At 47.0% G+C, this 15543-nt stretch overlaps 1 protein-coding gene across 1 annotated transcript in view; it reads left to right on the plus strand.

Annotated features, from left to right (window-relative positions):
• Positions 1–466: 466 nt before the first annotated feature.
• Positions 467–15543, plus strand: part of ARHGAP24 (Rho GTPase activating protein 24) — a 253226-nt gene continuing 238149 nt past the window's right edge. The window contains exon 1 of the mRNA XM_038769268.1: positions 467–502. The gene's annotated coding sequence lies outside the window, so the exon portion shown is untranslated. The remainder of the gene's footprint in view (positions 503–15543) is intronic.

Here is a 15543-nt window from a genome sequence, read left to right on the forward strand (position 1 = left end):
GGGTCTCTCCGAGATCGCCGCCCAGGAAGGGGTCTTCCCCCGAGATCGTCCGTTCGAAGGGGGGGGGGGTGTCTCCCTAAATCACCGCCCCTGGGGGGGGGGGGGTCTCCCCAAGACCACCATCCTCAGGGATCGAGGGGATGGGTCCCAACGCCCCCCGCTGCCGGGCCAAGTGAGACACCGGGACCGGACACCCTCCACCGGACCAGACCACCCCTGGACCGGACCCCTCGCACTCCCCGGCCGGATCCCCCAGGACCGGTCCTACTGGACCCCCCCCCAGAACTGGACCCCAGGACCCCCAGACCTGACACCCTAGGAATCCCAAGACCAGACCCCCGGACCCCCGGGATCAGATCCCCCCCAGGACTCTCAAGACCCCCCAGGACTGGACTGGACCCCCCCCCCCCAGGACCGGATCCCCAGGACTGGACCCCCCCCAGGCCCCCCAGGACCGGACCGTCTCCTGCGGGCCTCGGACACCGGCGCTCCTGGAAGCGGGGTAGGTCAAACTTGGGGCGCCGGGGGGTTGTGGGGGGGGCCTGCAGGCCTGGGAGCAATCGGGGAGACAGTCCTCCTCTCCTCCTTCCCTCCCCACCCCCCTCTTTTTTTTTTTTTTTCTTTTCCCAAAAGTAACTCATGAAGGCCCTGGGACCTTCGGGAAGGAAAAGGGTTTTGTGCGTTTCATCTCCCTCCTCCCGTAAATGTGGATTTCGCCTCGCCCCCAAAATGTGCATTTCGCAACGTCCCGTGAATATGCATCCTCTTATTGGGATATGGCCTTAGTAATAATAATAATGTTATTTGTTAAGCACTTCCAGTGGTCTTAATAATAGTAACTGTGGTATTTGTTAAGCACTTCCAATGGTCTTAATAGTAATTGTGGTATTTGTTGAGCACTTCCACCGGTCTCAATAATAATAATTGTGGTATTTGTTAAGCACTTCCACCGGTCTCAATAATAATGATTGTGGTATTAGTTAAGCGGTTCCTGTGTGCCAGGCACTGTACTAAGCGCCGGGGTGGAGACAAGGCGATCGGGTTGGACAGAGTCCTTGTCCGGCATGGGGCTCACAGGTCTCCATCCTCATTTGACAGATGACGGACCTAAGGCACAGAGAAGTGAAGTGACCTGCCTAAGTTCACACAGCAGACAAGTGGCAGAGGTGGGATTAGAACTCACGACCTTTTGATTCCCAGGCCCGGCTCTATCTGCTACACCATGCTCGTATGTCCTCACCGGTCTGGAGTTGTGGGTCTTTTAAGGAGGGTGGGCTCTAGGGGCAGTTTAGGACACCGACTTGGAGTGCGGTCATAGAGTTAGAAGGACTTGGGTGAGTTTTAAAGCCACCTAAATCATTTCGTGCAGTTTGCTTTTTTAAAATCCATAGTTTTAAATTCCCTGTCTGTAGAATATGTTTCTCTCCTTTTGGAACAGTTTAATAGGCATTTTGGAAAATAAAAATAAAGAACGATGCTCCTCTAGATTCTGTAGCCAAGTTGTGCATGGGGATTCAAGTAAAATACAAAGCACTGCCTTTATTTGGGGGAAGCAGTGACGCCTAATGAAAGGGCACAGATCTGCGAGCAGAGGACCTGGCTTCTAAATACCACTCCACCACTTGCTTGCTTCGTGACCTTGGGCAAGTCATTTCATTTCCTCTGTGCCTGTTTCCTCACCTGTAAAATGGGGTTCAAATACCTGTTCTTGCTCTCTTTCTAAACTGTGAGAGGGACAGGGACTGTGTGTCCAATCCGATTATTTTGTCTCTACCCCAGTGTTTCGTACAGTGCTTAGCAAGTACTCCATTTATGGAGGGATATGGGCAGATTTCCATGTCCATTAGTACTTCATTTAAACTTGCAAACTATTCCTAGAACAATGACTTTCTCCCATGGCTCTTACCTAAGCTTGAAACAGAATTGAATTGGGGTGAGTGTCTGGGAGCCAACAAAGAAGGGGGTATTTTGTCCTTAAGTAGAACAATATGTATTGCCTTTACTTAAACAAGTTTATTGGAGTCTTGCGGTATTTACAGATAAGCCGCCAATGGGCTACAATTTCCTCGAGGAGATGAAATGAATTTAAAAGCCTATCATCTCTCAATCTGCCTTGCCCCTCCTCCCCTCCCTGCTCTTGAAACTCAAACCCCAGCCCCGTGCAGAAAAGGTTGAATTTGTTTTTTGCCACAGGTATCTCGTGACGTGAACCTAGAACACGGAGTGATTGGTGTGGTTCAGTATATCCAGTTTGTGGCTTTGGTTTTGTACTGTGCTTTTTTTAAACAAATCTCAGTGTGATGCATTTCTTCTCCCCTTTTCAACTTCCAGTAGTCGCTGGATCTTAACTCTTTTCTTGCTCCAGGAAGCCTGTGACCTTCAGGTATTGAGCAAAACATCTCTTCTGATAGCTTGTGTGAAAATCAGATTCCTTTAGGGCAGAGAGCATTTGATGGGACCTAGGATAATGACTGAGCCTGGATTGCGCCTCCTCTCCCCCACCCCCTCACCCGCCCCGCCCCCGCAATCCCCTAAATCTCTTACTGGGTGATGGAGAAACAGAGGGACACATGAGAACTGGTTTTCTTAGGTGAATGTGGAGAGAAGCAAAAGGGAAATGAATTTTTCAGAGAGGGAGATCAGGTACCAATGTGAAACACTAATGAACTGCCGGACTGGCTACTGCAGTCTGTTTTTGGCCTGAGTCCACACTCTGTTCATTCCAAGTTTTCATCCCCTAGAGTATTGTGGGCTTTTTGAGGTATTTGTTGAGCCCTTTCTATACGCTAAGCACTGTAATAAGCACTAGGATTTATACAGGATAATCCTATCCTACCGGGGGCTCACAATCTGAGGAGATAGAACAGGTATTTAATCTCCATTATATAGATGAGGAAACTGAGGCTCAGATAAATGAAATGACCTGCCCAAGGTGACAGAGCAGGCATGTGCCAGAGCTGCAGTTTAGAACCCAGATCTCGTGACTCTCAGGCCTGTGCTCTTTCCATTGGCCACACTGATTCTCCTGTTAGTCAGTCAATTGTATTTATTCAGTGCTCACTGTGTGCAGAGCACTGTACTGAGCACTTGGGAGAGTACAATAAACAATAAATAGCCACATTCCCTACCTACAACGAGCTTAGAATTTAGAGTCTTAGAGGGGAGACAGACAGTAATATAAATAAATTACAGCTATGTATGTAAGTGCTGTGGGGCTGGGAGAAGGATGAAAAAAGGGAGCAAGTCAGGGTGATGCAGAAGGGAATGGGAGAAGAGGAAGAGGGCTCCGTCAGGGATGGCCTCTTGGAGGAGATGTGTTTGGGCCGCTGGGGAGGTGCTGCTTGTTCCTCAGTTGGGTCTACGCCGAGTTCTGTTTTGGTGTTAAAATGTTCAGTCCAGACAGGCCAGTGGAAAAAATGATAGTGACACTAATAAGAGAAACCTGAAAATGATGCTCATTGAGGGGCTGGGAGTCATCAGAGTGAAGAATGGGGTTGTATTTATAGAAATAGTAATAATAATAATAGTATTTAAGTGCTTACTATGTGCCCAGCCCTGTTCCAAGTGTTGGGGTAGATACAGGGTAACCCAGTTGGCCCCAGTCCCTGTCCCTGTCCCATGTGGAGCTCACAGTCTCAATCCCCATTTTACAGAAAAGGTAACTGAGGCGCAGAGAAATAAAATTACATCCCCAAGGTCATGATGTCATCACGTTGCACTGTGTAACCTGCATCACGCATCTGAAGTCACAAGCATCTGCTACTTTTGGGTTGGCCCGAAGTGCATCTGGTCTTTTTTTCTTTGATGGTATTTGTTAAGCGCTTACTATGTGCTAGGCCCTCTACTAAATCCCGTGATAGATATAAGCTAATCAGGTTGGACACAGTCCCTGCACCACATGGGACTCACAGTTTTAACCCCCATTTTAAAGGTAACAGGCACAGAGAAGCAGCGCTGTGTTGTGGATAGAGCATGGGCTTGGGAATCAGAAGGTCATGGATTCCAATCCCGGCTCTGCCACTTGTCTGCTGTGTGATCTTGGGCAAGTTACTTAACTTCTCTCTGTCTGTTACCTTATCTGTAAAATGGGGATTGAGACTGTGAGCCTCGTTGTGGGACGGGACAGTGTCCAACCTGATAAACTTGTATCTACCCCTGCGCTTAGTACAGTGTCTGGCATCAAGTAAGTGCTTAACAAATAACACAATTATAATTACTGTAGGAAGTGAAGTGACTTGCCCAAGGTCACGCAGCAGATATGAGGTCTTCCTGAGGTCTGTCCATGGCCAGTTTACCTGAGCCTGAGGGGTAGATAAATGGTGAAGGCCAATGGTTCCCCGGTCACCTCTGGGCCTGCTTTTCTGTGGGATTTGAACTTTTTTCTTTTGTTGTTTCTTTTTGTGGTATTTGTTAAGCACTTAATATGTGTCAGGCACTGTACTAAGCACTGGGGTAGATACAAGCTAGTCAGGTTGGTCTCAGTCCTTGTCCCACATGGGGCCCAACTTCTTAATCTGCTGATGTATCTGAGGCCCAGAGAAGTAAAGTGACTTGCTCGAGGTTCCACGGCAGTCAAGTGGATTAAAACCCGAGTCCTTCTGACTCCCAGGCCCGTGCTCTAATAACTAGGCTACCCTGCTGAATTTGGGCACTGTAGTAGACCAGAAGTTCCTTTTTGCCCCCAATTCAAAGCCCTCACTTGCTTTTATACCCTCTGGCTTTTAAGCTCTGCGGCAGAGTTCGGCCCTGCCCTTCCTTGTCAGAATGTGTAGAAATGACCATCTCCTGGGTCTTGGATTGCTCTAGATGTTTGATTTTGATTTTCTTCTATCGAAACAAACTCGGGATTCAGGCACGCGGAGGCGGTGAAGAGGGAGGCCTACGACGAAGCACCTCGTCTTTGTCTTTCTCTTCTAAACGGGGCATTCTCAGTTGCTGTCGGTGATATTTGTGCAGCTGTTCCCAGAGGCCCCATCTTCTCCCTGCCTGGCGGTATCTGAAAATAATTCCTCTCGGCGCTGGCAGAAGTTCAGTTCAGGATTCAGCAGCACCCTTTCCTTTTGCTGCCTCTCTTCTTCTTCCTCCTCCTCCTTTTCCTCACTCCCCTCCTCCACCACCAATCAGTGATATTTACTGAACACTTATGGTGGGCAGAGCACTGTACTGAGTATTTTGGTGTCCTCATGCGGTCATGTTCCCTGCCCGCAAGGAGCTTACAGTCTAGGAGCTTCCCCCTTTTAGACTGTGAGCCCACTGTTGGGTAGGGACTGTCTCTATGTGATGCCAATTTGTACTTCCCAAGCGCTTAGTACAGTGCTCTGCACATAGTAAGCGCTCAATAAATGCGATTGATTGATTGATTGATAGAAGGGGAGACTGTCATTAAAATACATTACTTTCCAAATGCTTAGTGCAGTGCTCTGCACACAGTAAGTGCTCAATAAATATGAATGAATGAATTATTGATACGTACATAAGTGCTGTGGGGCTGAGGGTGGGGTAAATATCATGTGCTTCAAATAATAATAATAATGATGGCATTTTTAAGCGCTTATGTGCAAAGCACTGTTCTAAGCACTGGGGAGGTTACAAGGTGATCAGGTTGTCCCACGTGGGGCTCACAGTCTTAATCCCCATTTTACAGATGAGATCACTCAGGCACAGAGAAATTAAGTGACTGGCCCAAAGTCACACAGCTGACAAGTGGCAGAGCAGGGATTTGAACCCATGACCTCTGACTCCAAAGCCCAGGCTCTTTCCACTGAGCCACGCTGCTTCTCCTATCCAAGTATGTAGGCGATGCAGAAGGGAGAGGGAGTAGAGGAAATGAGGGCTTAGTTGGGGAAGGCCTCTTGGAGAAATTGTGATTTTAATAAGGCTGAGAAGGTGGGGAGACTGTCAGATATGAAGAGGGAGGGAATTCTAGGCCAGAGGTAGGGCGCGAGCAAAGCATCGGTAGAGAGCTAGACAAGAGCAAGATACAGTGAGTAGGCTGGTGTTAGAGGAGTGAAGTGTGCAGGTTGGGTTGAAGTAGGTGGGGGCAAGAGAATCGAGTGCCTTAAAGCTGTCAGTAAGGAGTTTCTGTTGGATGTGGAGGTGGTTGCATTACACTGTCATTCCTTGCAATAATGTTGGTGATGATGATCTCATCCAATTTAACTGCAGATGTCCATATGGTCCATCCTACACCTGCTCTGCAGGTATTTCTGCTTTGATACTCCACTGTTACTTTAAAGTGTTACCTGTTCTCCCTTTCCTGAGAAGCAGTGTGGCTTAGTGGGTAGAACACAGCCCTGGGAGTCAGAAGGCCCCGGGTTCTAATCCCAACTCCATCACATGTCTTCTGGGTCACCATGGACAAATCACTTCAGTTCTCTGGCCTCATTTACCTCATCTGTAAAATGGGGATTAAGAGTGTGAGACCCATTTGGGATAGGGACTGTGTCCAACCTGATTAGCTTGTTTTTACTTCAGCACTTAGAACAGTGCTTGGTGCATAGTAAGTGCTTAAGTACTATGATAATAATAATAATGATTATTATTCCCTGCACCCCACCCAGTTTCCCCCGCTTCTCCTCCCTTCATTTCTTTTTTTTTGTTTGTTTATTTAAATCTGGGCTGCCCTTTTGGAAGTTAAGTCTCAGCATAGGTGAACCCTGGGCTGTTGAAAGGTTTGCCTTTGGTTTTTGTAGGCGAGTGGTGAAGGCTAAGGGAGAGGAGGGAGGCGTCTTGGAAAGCAGAAAGCCAAGCCCTGTCAATGTTGCCACCGTCTCCCCCTTGGCTGCCACTGCATCCTGTTCTCTTGGATCTGGGGCAGATTTCCAAGGATTCCCATCCGACTGGCCCAGGATGGGGTGCCCGGGGATTCGGAGGGGATACTACTGATCTGGGAAACGGCTCCAGCTGCCCATTGACTGTATCCCATATGGCACATGCAGTGGGTCTATTTATCATGTAACAAGATTAAACATCTGGGCAGCGATATTGGGATAGCGAAGCCGTGAGTCTCCAGGTACCTAGGCAGGCGGGGTTGAAAAGTGGGGGGGGCAACGATCTGGGAAAGGCAGACTCTCAGTGGCCACAGAAAGAGAGCCTTCTCGATGCTTAGGTTCCCTGTGGACTTCGGCCGGCTGTTTGATGGGGTCACCTCTGGGACCCTACTTCTGATATCTTCGTCTTCTGGCAGGAGCAGGAGAGCGGCGAATCGTGAGTTTTGCTCTTGAGGGGGGTCATGGAAAACGACGTTAAGGATGAAAGCCCCAAGTGGTAGTGGTAGCCCTGCTTATGGTCTTCAGGGCTCTCGTTCCATCCTGCTTCCCGGGAAAGATTCTGGGAACTGCTTTGCAAGTGGCATCGATTCCTGAACAGCCATAGGGGAATCATCTGGTTGAAGTGGCTGGGCGGTGGTGAACGCAGGAAAACAGGAACGGTATTCAGGAAGGAAGGTACCGTTATTCTGGGGAGACTGGCGGGATGCTGAGGGGACAGAGATCTGGATTTAGGAGCATGACTTCTGACGGGAGTGAAGAGATGCGGTCATTTGTGCTCTGTGATACATTAGCGATGAGTTAGGATACTCAGAGAGCGAATGAACAGATCCTCACCCATTCTACCCAGGCTGATTCCCAATTCCAGGGTTGACCTGCTGGTGATCCTCAGAATAGCTTGGGTTGTGTTTTCAGTCCTAAAGGTGCAGACGTAGGTCAGAGCTGGCTAATTATTTTGCAGATGGACAGGATTCATTTTACCTCAAATCCCTGTTCGCTTTGACAGAGATCAGTTCTGCTTGTTACTCTTTCCAGCTCATGGCTACAGAGCCACTCTATCATTTCTATAGACGGCTTTATTTTTCCTGCCCTTTTTCTAAGAGAAGGAGTTTCATGATCCAAGGAAACAAAATGGCTTGTGAAGATAGTCCAAACAACCAGATCGAAACAATTTGGGGAAGTTGTTAGCTGAGCTTTCTCAGAATCTACCTGCATAATGCCCGATACCGTGATTTCTAAGAGTCACCCTGATATCACCCTTTGGAGGTACTATGTGATCTGATCTACCCTAGCACTTTGTCCAGTGCTTGGCACAAAGTGAGCACTTAACAAATGCCCCTATTATTAGTATGGTGATTATTAAAGACTGTCCTAAGATGCATACCATTATCTTCTGATAACTGCATCTTTAGTCAAGGATGTTCTGAGTCATAACCAATTTTCTGGAACAGTTGGAACAGCCCAGCCAAGGTTAGGTATCTTATGTCGACTCAAATGATCCGGAATTACTTATTCAAGCCACTTTAGATGAGCTGCATAGCTATGTTAATGTTTAACTATATCTCTAGACTGTCAGCTTGTGATGGGCAGGGGACATGTCTACCAACTCTGTTATATTGTACTCTCCCAAGCACTTAGTTCAGTGCTCCACATACAGTGAGCACTCAATAAATACAAGTGATTGACTTTCAGTTGAGGAGAGAGTTTCTATGATAGGTAGCCGACTACATTGGAAAAATGTATTCTCCCAAATGCTTAGTCCAGTGCTCTGCCCACAGTAAGTGCTTAAAAAATACCACTGATTGATTGATTAATTGAAGTGTTGATCTCCCCTATTGAGTGTACTTGGTGATGAGGTGAAGTGATGAGGCGCCACTCCTTCTTGCCCTCTTCCTCCATACTGAGGCTTTCAAAATGTTTTCCCCATTTCCCAGTGGCTTTTCTACCCTCCCCCTCCCTGCTTAGGTCCTTAGAGCTGCTGGAAGGAAGGCTTAGTGTCAAACCATTGTTTCGTAAAGATGAAATAGGATGTCAACTTAGAGATGCCGCAAGTGTGTTTGGTTTTACCTCAAAATGCTTGAAATCAAGGACAACATAGTAAGTGATGAGTGGGTGCGGGATGAGGTTTGAAGGTAGTGAATCTGTGGCGAATGGTTAATTGTTAAATTAGAGCCAAAGCTAGAAAGGAACATTTCCCCAGAACAGTCTTCTTTGGCCACAGTATGGGAGATAAATCCGCAACTGATGGTTTCAGTGCCTCGGCCCTAACGTGGTAGCTTTGAAAGAACCCAGTCTGCTCTGATGCTCCCAAATGGTTTTGGTTTCATGCCCGATGAAGCTAAAGTCTCCTCTCTGCCATCAGAATGGAGATTTCTCTCCCAGTTGGTTATTCAGAATTTGTATTTAATGTAGTGAGGCTGATCAATTTCCCACCTCTAATCCTTTCAAAGTTTAGCTTCACATCGAGTTGATCACATGCCTCCTAAGGTAGTATTTGCCTCATTGACCCAAAGCTAAGGAACACTCTTAGATAAATGTGTGGGTTACCTTCCGTGATGAAGATCCTTCTTCCGCTCATACAATTCAATTTTTTTCAAACCTGGGTTTGTGGAATGGACAGTGTGATACGTTTCTTCCCCATAAAGTTCATCTGCAGAGAAAAACAGCTTTCTTCCGTTTCATTTCCTATGCTCAGGGCTTTTTCATGTTAAACCTGAGATTAAAAGGCAAGGAGTTGCAGAGGGCTAAGAGGTAAAATAAGAGCTTCCATTATTTCCTGTCACTCACGGGGCCTCGGGTTCTTTCCTCTCTGTTGTTAATATGATATGTGGGCTCCCATTTGGATGAAGAAAGCATCGTTAGCATGTCGTTCATCTTAGAGATCGTTCAGAATTCACAAACTTCACAGAATTCACTGTTCTCACACTTGGGGAATTGACAGTCCAGACCCAGATAGACCTAAGCCAGGTTTACCTTAAAGGGCAAAATGCTTGTATTATCGTCATGGTTATCATCAGCATGGCTCAATGGAAAGAGCACGGGCTCAGGAGTCAGAGGTCATAGGTTCTAATCCCGGCTCTGCCACGTCTGCTGTGTGACCTTGGGCAAGTCACTTAACTTCTGTGAGCCTGTTACTTCATCTGTAAAATGGGGATGAAGACTGTGAGCCCCACGTGGGACAACCTGATCACCTTGTATCCCCCCAGCGCTTAGAACAGTGCTTCACACATAGTAAAAATCTCCAGTGGCTACCAATCAACTTACGCATCAGGCAAAAACTCCTCACTGTCGGCTTCAAGGCTCTCCATTCATTCATTCATTCAATCGTATTTATTGAGCGCTTACTGTGTGCAGAGCACTGTACTAAGCGCTTGCACTATACTAGGTGCTCTCCATCACCTCGCCCCCTCCTACCTCACCTCCCTTCTCTCCTTCTATAGCCCAGCCCGCACCCTCCGCTACTCTGCTGCTAACCTCCTCACTGTGCCTCGTTCTCGCCTGTCCCGCCGTCAACCCCCGGCCCATGTTCTCCCCCTGGCCTGGAATGCCCTCCCTCCGCACATCCGCCAAGCTAGCTCTCTTCCTCCCTTCAAAGCCCTACTGAGAGCTCACCTCCTCCAGGAGGCTTTCCCAGACTGAGCCCCCTCCCCATCCCCCCATCTTACCTCCTTCCCCTCCCCACAGCACCTGTATATATGTATATATGTTTGTACATATTTATTACTCTATTTTACTTGTACATATTTATTCTATTTATTTTATTTTGTTAATGTGTTTTGTTTTGTTGTCTGTCTCCCCCTTCTAGACTGTGAGCCTGCTGTTGGGTAGGGACAATCCCTATATGTTGCCAACTTGTACTTCCCAAACGCTTAGTACAGTGCTCTACACACAGTAAGTGCTCAATAAATACAATTGAATGAATGAATAGTAAGTGCTTAACAAATGCCATCATCATCATCATCATCAAGAAAGCAGCATGGCCTAATGGATAGTACCTGGGCCTGGGAGTCAGAAGGACCTGGGTTCTAATTCTGACTCCGCCATTTTTCTGGTGGATGATCTTGGGTAAATCACTACAATTCTCTGGGCCTCTGTTCCCTCATCTGTAAAATGGGGCTTAAGACTGTGAACCCTATGTCGTTCAGGGACTGTGACCACCCTGTTACCTGATATCTCCCCCAGTGCATAGTACAGTGCCTGGCACATAGTAAGCGCTAAACAAATACTACAGTTGCTATTATTAAGAGTGAGGAGGCAAATGTGGTCCAGGCAGTAGGATGGTCCGAGGACTAGCAAGTCATTCTGGAAGGTGCCGGGGAAACGGAACCCCCACCCCCACATTGGGGAGTGGACTTTTTTCTCGTTGATTCTGGATCTGATAGCAACTCTTGCAGAGTTGTTAAATAAAATATCTGGAGGACCAGGCAGGGGGAAGTGCATGAAACTCTTTTCAATTTTCTCTCCTTATCAGTTATTTATGAAGGCATCAGCACTGTTTTCTACAGGAGCGAGATCCCAGGAGGATGGAAATTGCGATCCAACAGTGACCCTTCCTTGGCTGTGTGTTTATCTGGACTTTGTGGAAATTCATTCAATCATATTTACTGAGCACTTACTTTGTGCAGAGCGCTGTACTAAGTGCTTGGGAGAGTTTAATCCAACAATAAACACATTCCCTACCCACAACAGGGGACACTTCGGCAGGAGGATTTTTCAATCTTTGGCTTTCAGAAAAGTAGTCAGCACCCTTACGGCACCAACTCTATTTTGTACTCTCCCCAGCGCTTAGTACAGTGCTCTGCACATGGTAAGTGCTCAATAAATACAATTGACTGAAAACAGCGAAGCAGTTTATCAGCTTTATGAAGCTATTTCTTGTGAGTTCTAGTGGAAAAAGCACAGGTCTAAAAGACAGGAGACCTTGATACTAATCCTTGTTGTGCCAGTTGATTACTGTGTGACCATATTCTATATGCTTCTGTTTCCTCATTTATAAAAAAAAATAGGGATTAAGTCCCTTACTGTGAGCCCCATTTGGCACAGGAACTGTCTGTTCTCTCTCTGTTTTTAGAGGTATTTGTGAAGTGCTTACTAAGTGCCAGGCACTGTTCTAAGTGCTGGGGTAGAAACAGCTAATCAGGTTGGACACAGTCCCTATCCCACATGGGGTTCACAGTCTTAATCCCTATTTTACAGATGAGGTAACTGAGGCACAGAGAAATTACATTTGTACAAGGTCACACAGCTGACAAGTGGCAGAGCCAGGTTATTGAGCCCTTACTTTGTACAGATTAGATGCCCAGTGCTGGGCTTTATCCACTAGGACAATTTCCTTCTCTAATTGTATCTATGCCAGTGCTAAAGACACCATCTTGGCATATAGTAAGCACTTAAGTACCACAATTATTATTTTTGTGAGTTTCTCCTGTTTGGTTGTAATTCATAGTTAAAGGGGCAGATCTGGAACGTTGTGTGGCTTGAATTAACCGCCGAGGAGAGTAGTTGGCATTTTACCGACAGTAGGAAAAGAACACTCTGTCTTTGGACTTAGGCTGAGCCTGGCCAAGAAGAACACTGTCTGTGCTGAAAAAAGAATAATACAGTTATGAAGGTCTACATAATATTAATAATAAGTGGGTTTGTTAAGCACTTCTGATGTGCCAAGCACTGTACTAAGCATTGGGGTAGTGGCAAGATATTCAGGTCAGGCACTCTCCCTGTCCCACATGGGGCTCACAATCTAAGTAGGAGGGAGAACAAGGCCTGAATTGGAGTTTTGTAGATGAGGAAACTGAGGTACAGAGAAGTTAAGTGACTTGCCCAAGGTCACCAGCAGGTAATAGTTAATAGTTTTTATTACCAAGGGCTGGGAGAGCTTCCATGCCTCTGAGCAGGAGGCAGTTGGGCTGAATCTCCCAGTTGCTCAGTGTATGCCCTTCTCCATTGGTGCGTTGCTTGTGAGGAGAATCGACCAATCAGGGGTATTCATTGAGCGCTTACTCTGTGCAGAGCACTGTACTGAGGAGGGGAGGAGCATCCCTCCCTTGGTGATGTGCCTCGATCTTCGGAAAAAGAGCAGGAGGCTTAACAGACTGGATGGATTTCTTGGTGGCATGTGAGCAATCCCTTCCAACTTTGAGCTTGTACAGCTGATTTTATCCTGGGAATGCCGCCCTAGCCAGCTCCGTGAACGGACCCTGGCGGGAAAGGATGCGTCATAGGAAAGGATGTGTCATAGCTGACCACAAGAATGACGCCGTGACAGTCGGAAGCAAACAACTGTATTGTTCTGCCCCTCAGTTTCTATAAATGTGCAGTGCTTCCAGTGAACCAATCGCAGCTGGTTCGTGGGGGCGGGAGGGAAGTTTGGGGGTCCTACCCATTTCAGAAGAGATTCAACTTGGACCCAGGCTGCCAAGGGTAGAAGCCCTGTGCCAGGATGTTTACTTTGGTTTTGTTTTTGTTTTTATGGTATTTGTGAAGCACTTACTCCATGCCAGGCACTGTTCTAAACACTGGAGTTAGATACAAGCAAATCAGGTTGAGCACAGTCTCTGTCCCACATTCATTCATTCAATAGTATGTATTGAATGCTTACTTTGTGCAGAGCACTGTACTAAGAGCTTGGAAAGTACAATTTAGTAATAGAGACAATCCCAGCCCACACCGAGCTTACAGTCTAGAAGCGGGGAGACAGACATCAGAACAAGTTAACAGGCACATGGGGCTCAGAGTCTCAATCCCCGTTTTACAGACAAGGGAAGAGAAGTGAAGTGATTCGCCTAAAGTCACACAGCAGACAAATGGAGGAGTCAGGATTAGAACCCAGGTCCTTCTGACTCCCAGGCCAGTGCTCTATCCCCTAGGCCATGCTACTTTTCATATTTTTCCACAGCAGGGCAATAGAGGCACGTCGAGTTGGGGTGACTAGCCAAGGCTGCCCCGCTTTGGCTCGAGACCCACCCGGCTTGTGGGTTCCTTCAGGAACCGTTCGCTTACTCCTCATGTAACTAAAATAAGCCCTGGTACCACCTCAGCAGGGGCATTGACGGGCAATCCTGGGTATGGCGATGCGGCTTGCTTTGGTCTGGGCTACTGCATTTTGCCATTCTCGTGTTTGGTCAGGTGATTCCATTATCTTTTCGCTCTGAAGATTCAAGAAGGGTGCCAAGTTTAATACCCAATGCACAAGATAATCTGTATTTAGTGGAGGCTGGGAGTGCTTGTAGCAGATGCTGATTTTGCTGGTGGTCAGTCCATCAATGGCACTTACTGAGAGCTTCTTGTGTGCAGAGCACTGTACTAAGTGTTTGGGAAAGTACAGTGCAACAGAGTTGGTGGACATGTTCCCTGGGTTCAGCTGGTTTAAGCAGATGCTTCATCCATAGACTTTGAGGGAGAAGGTGCCTTTAATTTACTGATCGTTTTCAAAATTGAATTGGAATTTGATCATTCTGCTCTGTCCCAGTGTGGTAGTAGCAGCTGTATAGCATCTTGCCTTTTATGCTTGGCCCTGATCTTTTTTTAAAATGGGATCTGTTAAGCAATTACTATGTGGCAGGCACTCTTCTAAGCGCTGGGGTAGATACAAGGTAATCACGCTGGATACAGTTCCTGTCCCATGTGGGGCTCACAGTCTTAATCCCCATTTTACAGATGAGGTAACTGAGGCCCAGAGAAATGAAGGGACTTGCCACAGCATACGGTGGTGGAGGCAGGATTAGAACCCAGATCCTTGGTCTCTATTGCTTTGTTAGAAAAGCCCAATCAGAGCAAGTTTTACTTTTGGCACGTTCAACGATTTACTTTGTCAGAGGACAGATGCTCCAGGTGAAACAGCTCCAAATGAAGGAATCATTTGACTTACTCTTTTGTTTGAGAAAAGTCCTTGCCAGACAGGAAGGTGATTCCTGGTTTCAGAGGAGTAAAACCCTTCTAGACTTTCAGCTCCTTGTGGGCAGGGAACACATCTATCAAATCTGTTATATTGTCGTCTCCCAAGTGCTTAGTACAGTGCTCTGCACACAGCACTCAAATACGATTGATTGCGTTTGGGTTTGGAGGGAATGCTGAACCCTGGAGAGAAGTTGAATGTGAGAAGGAAACTTCTTTAGGCTGGGACTCACTTTCTGTTAGAAGTGTTTGCTCTCTGCCACAGGATGTTACTCAGCCAGAAGCATCATTTGATTCAAGTGGGGTGGAGTACATTCATTCATTCATTCAATCATATTTATTGAGCGCTTACTGTGTGCAGAGCACTGTACTAAGCACTTGGGAAGTACAAGCCGGCAACATATAGAGACGGTCCCTACCCAACAATGGGCTCACAGTCTAGAAGGGGGAGACAGACAACAAAACAAAACATGTAGACAGGTGTCAAAATCGTCAGAACAAATAGAATTAAATAAATGTGAGCTTGTCTGAGGTGAAGGGGAAAGTTAAAAGACATTGGAGACCCTCCCTAACACTCAGGGTGGGGGTCCTGGGTGCAACTGCCAAACTGTTCTTCCCAGGGTCTGTCTCTGTGTCTCGGTATGTCTCAGTCTTTGTCAGTTTCTCAGTCTGTCTCTGCCTCTATGTCTCTGTCCAGTGGTCTGTCTCTTTGTCTTTGGTAATTTGGTTATCTCTCTGTTCTAGCTGAGCTTATTTGGCCGCTCATCTCTCCTCAGTGTTGGCTCCCTTGCTGCTCTGTTCCTCCATGCTAGTGGAGAGAGCACGGGCCCGGGAGTCCAAAGGACTTGCATTCTAATCCTGGCTCTGACACTTGTCTGCTGTG

This window comes from Tachyglossus aculeatus, chromosome X5 (assembly GCF_015852505.1).
Source record: "Tachyglossus aculeatus isolate mTacAcu1 chromosome X5, mTacAcu1.pri, whole genome shotgun sequence".
Classification (NCBI taxonomy): domain Eukaryota; kingdom Metazoa; phylum Chordata; class Mammalia; order Monotremata; family Tachyglossidae; genus Tachyglossus; species Tachyglossus aculeatus.